Source organism: Nyctibius grandis, chromosome W (assembly GCF_013368605.1).
Source record: "Nyctibius grandis isolate bNycGra1 chromosome W, bNycGra1.pri, whole genome shotgun sequence".
Taxonomy (NCBI): Eukaryota; Metazoa; Chordata; class Aves; order Nyctibiiformes; family Nyctibiidae; genus Nyctibius; species Nyctibius grandis.
Genome location: NC_090694.1, coordinates 16,811,747 through 16,821,264, shown reverse-complemented (window position 1 = coordinate 16,821,264; position 9,518 = coordinate 16,811,747).

The following is a 9,518-nucleotide window of genomic DNA, read 5'->3' as shown; positions in this document are numbered from 1 at the left end:
TACCAGATGTTGAAAATCACTATCTGTTATTTGTGTTTTGGTCAGTAGAGCTTTGCAAGATATTAATACAGCTCCTCAACATTCCAGAAATGAAGCACTGCCATAGCATCTTATTTTTGCATACTGCACACAGCTGAACCTCTGACAGAATGGACTATCATCATTGTTTGGTATCAAAATGTCATTTGACCTAAGGCAAGGTTCATTAGGCTAGCAGCCAGGGACTTGGGAGTCCAATATATGCTGTTCCTGTCTGTTGGTGTTAAAGGTACTGAAGACCACTAAATTCTCATGGTACTGTACAGTAGGTTTTATGGTTTATGCTACTAACATACACAACCCAAACATTTGATCTAACTCCTTGTATAATGCAAACAGTAGACTTCCTGAATGTGTGAATTCTTGTGTGAAATAAAGCATTTTGATTTAATTTTTAATTTGTAACTGCCAACTATGGAGAATCCAGAAAGATCTTTCAGTTTTTTTGCCCATTAATAACACTGTTAATCATTTGTGCCTGAGTTCTGGTTGAAACTAAGAGGAAATATAAAAAAAATAAGGTTGTCTCTCATGATCATATACTCAGAACTCCTTTATAGCTGAGTAACAATGATTAGGATTTTTTTTACTAATAACAGCACAACCCTTTTTAATAACTGAAGCTTCTAATGCTATGTGGCAATGTTAGAATTTAAATTATCATCAGTGTCATTGAAGGGACACACACTTCAAGCATTTTTGTGCAACCTTTTCTTGAAATCACATTTTTAGACCAGAACCACTGCTTATGATTATTTTTTTTTTTTACCTTTAGGTTTATTGTTAGCATTAAAAAAAATTGGAAATTACCAGTTTTATTCTTTGAGATCTGGGGTTTTAATTTAAAAAAAGGCAAATGTTTCATATATCTAAATATTAAAATACCTGTGCACTCATACAAATCTATGCTACACTAGGATATAAAACTCTTCTACATCACCTATCCATAAAAATATACAAAAGGATGATGAATTACAAAACTCCAATATCTGAGAGGTATTAAGCAATGTTGCAAAATTGATCAACTTTTTTTTTCCAGTTATCTAGTTAAAATAGCACTTCTTAATTCCTTTTTAAATTTAAGCCTTTCATGTTTTAGAAAAAACAACCAGTAAATCATCATAAACTACAGCTACCTTAGTTTTTCATAGCACAGCAACACTCACAAAAGTTCAGGTACAGAATCAAAGAACAGTCTTCAGAACAGAGTAAGCTGGGCCTTTTTCCAGTAATGAACTTTCTACAGGGAAATGTCTTTGCTCATGTGAATGCTGCTGATTTGAACTGAATGCTGTGAATTGAACTATATGGGTATATGTGACTCTGCAGAGTCGAGTGTCCAACATAAATTTTTAGTAGGCTGGTGTTACAAGAGGACACCTGCTCCTAAAAATATGGATTTGGCTGGAGAGTCCAGCCCGACTCAAAGAGTCCAGTCACAGACTTTCCACATTCCATGGATTTTGAGCAGAATCTTCAGAGATTCTCGGAAATTTAGGAGGTGCTAAGGACTTGTACTTGCATGACAGTTAATTAGGTTTTTATTTTTTTTCTAGTGAAAGCAACATAAAGGCATGTGTTGTGGTTTAACCCTAGCCAGCAACTAAGCACCACACAGCCGCTTGCTCCCTCCCCCTGCAATGGGATGGGGGAGAGAATTGGAAGAGTAAAAGTGAGAAAACTCATGGGTTGAGATAAAGACAGTTTAGTAAGTAAAGCAAAAGCCGTGCATGCAAGAAAAGCAAAAGAAGGAATTCATTCGCTACTTCCCATTGGCAGGCAAGTGTTCAGCCATCTCCAGGAAAGCAAGGCTCCATCACACACAAAGGTTACTTGGGAAGACAAACACCATAACTCCGACTGTCCCACCCTTCCTTCTTCTTCCCCCAGCTTTATATGCTGAGCATGACATCATAGGGTATGGAATATCCCTTTGGTCAGTTGGGGTCAGCTGTCCCAGCTGTGTCTCCTCCCAACTTCTTGTGCACCCCCAGCCTACTCACTGGTGGTACGAGAAGCAGAAAAGGCCTTGACTCGATGTGTAAGCACTGCTCAGCAATAACGAAAACATCCCTGTGTTATCAACACTGTTTTAAGCACAAATCCAAAACACAGCCCCATACTAGCTACTATGAAGAAAATTAACTCTATCCCAGCCAAAACCAGCACAGCATGTCATCAAGCACGTTTCACCTGCCCTCCAGATAATATCTTTGAAATAGGAAAAACAAAATCTATTTGTTCTCTTAAGTAATCATTCACTCCCTGTCAGCTACAGCCTGACATTTTTAGAGCTGCATCTCCATATCTCCTGACATAGTGGTAGTTTCTGAGTAGATGCCAGATGATGCTGCGACATACAAGTTGAACACTGTACCTTTAACCTTATCCAGTTCATAACAGGAAAGATTCAGAATTTAGAAGGACGTTGTATTTTGAGTATGTTTCAGGCATCTCGCTATAAATGTCTGTCATATTTGGATGAAAGACAATAACTTAAAACAGTGAAGGTGAGAGCATGCATTTTTAAGGAGGTAGGAATATACAACTACAAAAAAAACCCAAACAAACCCCAAACACACATCCAGGAAGTAATACTGAAGTGCACAATGAGGTATTAATCATTAAATCTCTGCCTCTTCAGCAGTAGAGTCTGGTCCCTTACACAAGAAAAACAAAAATGTAAGATGGTGAATAACCAGGCATGACAGCACCGTGAAATCCCTGTATGGGTTCCCACTAAGGACAATGGAGGGAATTATGAAGCGAAAGTTGGTTCCCCTCTTGTTCCTGTGAATCAGGCTAGTCTAAAGCATGCCTTTGACTTGCCCACTTTTGAACAAATCACAGAATCACAGAATGTTAGGGATTGGAAGGGACCTCGAAAGATCATCTAGTCCAATCCCCCTGCCGGAGCAGGATTGCCTAGACCATATCACACAGGAACGCGTCCAGGCGGGTTTTGAATGTCTCCAGAGAAGGAGACTCCACAACCTCTCTGGGCAGCCTGTTCCAGTGTTCGGTCACCCTCACCGTAAAGAAGTTTTTCCTCATATTTATGTGGAACCTCCTGTGTTCCAGCTTGCACCCATTGCCCCTTGTCCTGTCAAGGGATGTCACTGAGAAGAGCCTGGCTCCATCCTCATGACACTTGCCCTTTGCATATTTATAAACATTAATGAGGTCCCCCCTCAGTCTCCTCCAAGCTAAAGAGACCCAGCTCCCTCAGCCTCTCCTCATAAGGGAGATGTTCCACCCCCTTAATCATCTTTGTGGCTCTGCGCTGGACTCTCTCTAGCAGTTCCCTGTCCTTCTTGAACTGAGGGGCCCAGAACTGGACACAATATTCCAGATGTGGCCTCACCAGGGCAGAGTAGAGGGGGAGGAGAACCTCTCTTGACCTGCTAAGCACACCCCTTCTAATACACCCCAGGATGCCATTGGCCTTCTTGGCCACAAGGGCACACTGCTGGCTCATGGTCATCCTGCTGTCCACTAGGACCCCCCAGGTCCCTTTCCCCTACGCTGGTCTCCAACAGGTCTGTCCCCAACTTGTACTCATACATGGGGTTGTTCTTGCCCAGATGCAGGACTCTACACTTGCCCTTGTTATATTTCATTAAATTTCTCCCCGCCCAACTCTCCAGCCTGTCTAGGTCTCTCTGAATGGCAGCACAGCCTTCTGGTGTGTCAGCCACTCCTCCCAGTTTTGTGTCATCAGCGAACTTGCTGACAGTGTACTCTATTCCCTCATCAAAGTCATTAATGAATATATTGAATAGTACTGGTCCCACTACCGACCCTTGAGGGACTCCACTGGAAGCAGACACTGTCTGCAAAACATGCAGTTAGTTTCAGAAAGTGCAGTTACTTAGAGGAGACTTAGCTGAAAGTAAAAATCACTGAAAGGAAAATCGGCCTGGTTTAGGCCAAACCAGGACATTCTACCCCTTATTCCATACCATTCACGTCACACTCAGATCACCACTACCTTTTCATTTTCAAATATATACAGATGTCACTAGTTTATGATTCATCTCTATACAAAGTTCTTTAAGCTCATTTAGTTCAGGATTGTGGGTTTCCATCTGGCTAGCAGTCTCTCAGGGCAGGAGACATGGTATGAGCTTTGTCACAGTTCGTGCCCACAGGTTGCAGGTTAAAGATGTCAGTCTCGAGGAGGTTACTGGACGCCACTTGATGAAGCTAGCTCCGGTCTCATCACCACTGTCTTAACCTGAAAGACACTTATGAACACTGTTAGTATTATGCAGCAATTAACATCATACAGTTCAGAATTAAGTATTCTCACCCAAGATTAGATCACCTTCCGGGACACATCGGACTTCACCATCCTGCAACATCACCCACCAAGTACATCCAGGTCCCTGAGCAAAAGCAATCCCACGAATGGGTTTACCTTTGCCTGTAGCAGGAAGAACCCAGACAGTTTTTCCCAACAGATTCCTTTCATGCACCACCGGGACTTTATCTCCTTCTACTGTATGTAAAAGGTCTGACTGAGCAGGGCCAGCTCGATTGATAGATCCCCTGGTGTTAACTAACCAGGTAGCTTGTGCCAAATGCTTATCCCCGTTTTTAAAAGTTCCACCCCCCACTGCTTTTAGGGTAGTTTTTAACAGCCCATTATACCGTTCAATTTTCCCAGAGGCTGGTGACTGATAGGGGATATGATATACCCACTCGATGCCATGCTCTTTGGCCCAGTTGTCTATGAGACTGTTTTTGAAATGAGTCCCATTGTCCGACTCAATTCTCTCTGGTGTGCCATGTCACCACAAGATTTGCTTTTCAAGGCCCAGAATAGTGTTTCGGGCAGCGGCGTGGGGCACAGAGTATGTTTCCAGCCATCTGGTGGTTGCCTCCACCATGGTAAGCACATAATGTTTACCCTGGCGGGTTTGAGGGAGTGTGATGTAGTCAATTTGCCAGGCCTCCCCATATTTATATTTCAACCACCGCCCCCCATACCACAAAGGTTTTAACCGTTTGGCTTGCTTAATTGCGGCGCACATTTCACAGTCATGGATAACCTGTGCAATAGAGTCCATGGTTAAGTCCACCCCTCGGTCACGAGCCCATCTGTATGTTGCATCTCTCCCTTGATGACCTGAAGTGTCATGAGCCCACCGAGCTAAAAATAGTTCACCTTTATGTTCCCAGTCCAAATCTATTTGGAATACTTTAGCAGCCTGATCCGCTTGTTGGTTGTTTCGATGTTCCTCAGTTGCCCGACTTTTAGGTACGTGAGCATCTACATGACGTACCTTCACGACTAGTTTCTCTAGCCGAGCAGCAATATCTTGCCACAATTCAGCAGCCCAAATAGGTTTACCTTTGCGCTGCCAGTTGCTTCGCTTCCACTGCTTTAACCACCCCCACAAGGCATTTGCTACCATCCACGAGTCAGTATAGAGATACAGCCTTGGCCACTTTTCTCGTTCAGCAATGTCTAAAGCCAGCTGAATGGCTTTTACCTCTGCGAATTGACTTGATTCACCTTGTCCTTCTGTGGCTTCTGTGACTCATCGAATAGGACTCCATACAGCAGCTTTCCACTTCCGATGCTTTCCTACAAGATGGCAGGATCCATCGGTGAACAGGGCATACTTCTTCTCATCCTCTGGTAGTTCATTATATGGTGGGGCTTCTTCAGCACGTGTCACCTCCTTTTGTGGTGGCATTCCGATGTCTTTGCCTTCTGGCCAGTCCATGAGCACTTCTAAGATTCCTGGGCGATTAGGGTTTCCTATTCGAGCCCTCTGTGTAATTAATGCAATCCATTTACTCCATGTAGCATCAGTTGCATGATGAGTAGTAGGAACCTTACCCTTGAACATCCAGCCTAGTACTGGTAATCGAGGCGCCAGGAGAAGCTGTGCTTCAGTACCGATTACCTCTGAAGCAGCTCTAACTCCTTCATATGCTGCCAGTATCTCTTTTTCAGTTGGGGTGTAATTGGCCTCGGAACCCTTGTATCCTCGACTCCAAAATCCTAGGGGTTGACCTCGAGTCTCCCCTGGTACTTTCTGCCAGAGGCTCCAGGTAGGACCATTGTCCCCGGCTGCGGTGTAGAGCACATTTTTAACATCTTGTCCCATACGGACTGGTCCAAAGGCTACTGCATGCACAATCTCTTGTTTAATCTGTTCAAAAGCCTGTCGTTGTTCAGGACCCCACTGAAAATCATTCTTCTTTCGGGTCACTTGATAAAGAGGGCATACAATCTGGCTGTAATCTGGAATATGCATTCTCCAGAAACCCACAATGCCTAAGAAGGCTTGTGTTTCCTTTTTGTTAGTTGGTGGGGACATAGCTGTTATTTTGTTGATCACCTCTATCGGGATCTGGCGATGCCCATCTTGCCATTTAATCCCTAAAAACAGGATCTCCTGGGCAGGTCCCTTGACCTTGCCTCTTTTTTTGGCAAAACCAGCTTTCAGAAGAATTTGGATTATTTTCTCCCCTTTGTCAAAAACTTCTGCTGCTGTATCACCCCATACAATGATGTCATCAATGTATTGCAAATGTTCTGGAGCTCCACCCTTTTCTAGTGCAGTCTGGATCAGTCCATGGCAAATAGTAGGGCTGTGTTTCCACCCCTGGGGCAGTTGATTCCAGGTGTACTGGATACCTCTCCAGGTAAAAGCAAACTGTGGCCTGCACTTTGGTGCCAAAGGAATAGAGAAAAATGCGTTAGCAATGTCTATGGTGGCGTACCACTTGGCTGCCTTTGACTCCAGTTCGTATTGAAGTTCTAGCATGTCTGGCACAGCAGCACTCAGCGGTGGCATAACTTCATTTAGGCCACGATAGTCCACAGTTAATCTCCATTCTCCATTAGACTTTCACACTGGCCATATAGGACTATTAAAGGGTGAGCGAGTCTTGCTAATCACTCCTTGATTTTCTAATTGTCTAATCAGTTTATGAATGGGGATCAGGGAGTCTCGATTGGTGCGATATTGTCGTCGGTGCACCGTGGTAGTAGCAGTTGGCACCTGTTGTTCTTCAGCTTTCAGCAGCCCCACAACAGAAGGATCCTCTGAGAGGCCAGGCAAGGTAGACAGCTGATTAATGTCCTCTAAATGTGCTCTACACTGCAGCTGGGGACAATGGTCCTACCTGGAGCCTCTGGCAGAAAGTACCAGGGGAGACTTGAGGTCGACCCCTAGGATTTTTGAGTCGAGGATACAAGGGCTCCGATGCCAATTACACTCCAACTGAAAAAGAGATACTGGCAGCATATGAAGGAGTTAGAGCTGCTTCAGAGGTAATCGGTACTGAAGCACAGCTTCTCCTGGCGCCTCGATTACCAGTACTAGGCTGGATGTTCAAGGGTAAGGTTCCTACTACTCATCATGCAACTGATGCTACATGGAGTAAATGGATTGCATTAATTACACAGAGGGCTTGAATAGGAAACCCTAATCGCCCAGGAATCTTAGAAGTGATCATGGACTGGCCAGAAGGCAAAGACATCGGAATGCCACCACAAAAGGAGGTGACACGTGCTGAAGAAGCCCCACCATATAATGAACTACCAGAGGATGAGAAGAAGTATGCCCTGTTCACCGATGGATCCTGCCATCTTGTAGGAAAGCATCGGAAGTGGAAAGCTGCTGTATGGAGTCCTATTCGATGAGTCACAGAAGCCACAGAAGGACAAGGTGAATCAAGTCAATTCGCAGAGGTAAAAGCCATTCAGCTGGCTTTAGACATTGCTGAACGAGAAAAGTGGCCAAGGCTGTATCTCTATACTGACTCGTGGATGGTAGCAAATGCCTTGTGGGGGTGGTTAAAGCAGTGGAAGCGAAGCAACTGGCAGCACAAAGGTAAACCTATTTGGGCTGCTGAATTGTGACAAGATATTGCTGCTCGGCTAGAGAAACTAGTCGTGAAGGTACGTCATGTAGATGCTCACGTACCTAAAAGTCGGGCAACTGAGGAACATCGAAACAACCAACAAGCGGATCAGGCTGCTAAAGTATTCCAAATAGATTTGGACTGGGAACATAAAGGTGAACTATTTTTAGCTCGGTGGGCTCATGACACTTCAGGTCATCAAGGGAGAGATGCAACATACAGATGGGCTCGTGACCGAGGGGTGGACTTAACCATGGACTCTATTGCACAGGTTATCCACGACTGTGAAACGTGCGCCGCAATTAAGCAAGCCAAACGGTTAAAACCTTTGTGGTATGGGGGGAGGTGGTTGAAATATAAATATGGGGAGGCCTGGCAAATTGACTACATCACACTCCCTCAAACCCGCCAGGGTAAACGTTATGTGCTTACCATGGTGGAGGCAACCACCGGATGGCTGGAAACAAATTCTGTGCCCCACGCCGCTGCCCGAAACACTATTCTGGGCCTTGAAAAGCAAATCTTGTGGTGACATGGCACACCAGAGAGAATCGAGTCGGACAATGGGACTCATTTCAAAAACAGTCTCATAGACAACTGGGCCAAAGAGCATGGCATCGAGTGGGTATATCATATCCCCTATCATGCACCAGCCGCTGGGAAAATTGAACGGTATAATGGGCTGTTAAAAACTACCCTAAAAGCAGTGGGGGGTGGAACTTTTAAAAACGGGGATAAGCATTTGGCACAAGCTACCTGGTTAGTTAACACCAGGGGATCTATCAACCGAGCTGGCCCTGCTCAGTCAGACCTTTTACATACAGTAGAAGGGGATAAAGTCCCTGTGGTGCATGAAAGGAATCTGTTGGGAAAAACTGTCTGGGTTCTTCCTGCTACAGGCAAAGGTAAACCCATTCGTGGGATTGCTTTTGCTCAGGGACCTGGATATACTTGGTGGGTGATGTTGCAGGATGGTGAAGTCCAATGTGTCCCGGAAGGTGATCTAATCTTGGGTGAGAATACTTAATTCTGAACTGTATGATGTTAATTGCTGCATAATACTAACAGTGTTCATAAGTGTCTTTCAGGTTAAGACAGTGGTGATGAGACCGGAGCTAGCTTCATCAAGTGGCGTCCAGTAACCTCCTCGAGACTGACATCTTTAACCTGCAACCTGTGGGCACGAACTGTGACAAAGCTCATACCATGTCTCCTGCCCTGAGAGACTGCTAGCCAGATGGAAACCCACAATCCTGAACTAAATGAGCTTAAAGAACTTTGTATAGAGATGAATCATAAACTAGTGATATCTGCATATATGTTAAAGAAAATTGGCAGAGTCCGGGTCTCTAGGTTTGCTGATTCTTTATTGAAGCAATTCAGAGTTGGACCACCACCGCAGTGAATGGTACCTGACTCAAATTCACTATCGGTTTATATAGAAACTAATAAGCAATTACATCATAAACTTTTCACGAGCTTCTGTTAATAATCCACTAACTATTTCAATTCCTGTTTCTTCCTTCGTCAAGAGTCCACAAAAGTCCATTGTCAGAAGTCCACAAAAGTCCATTCTTTTCTATTGCTTAGCT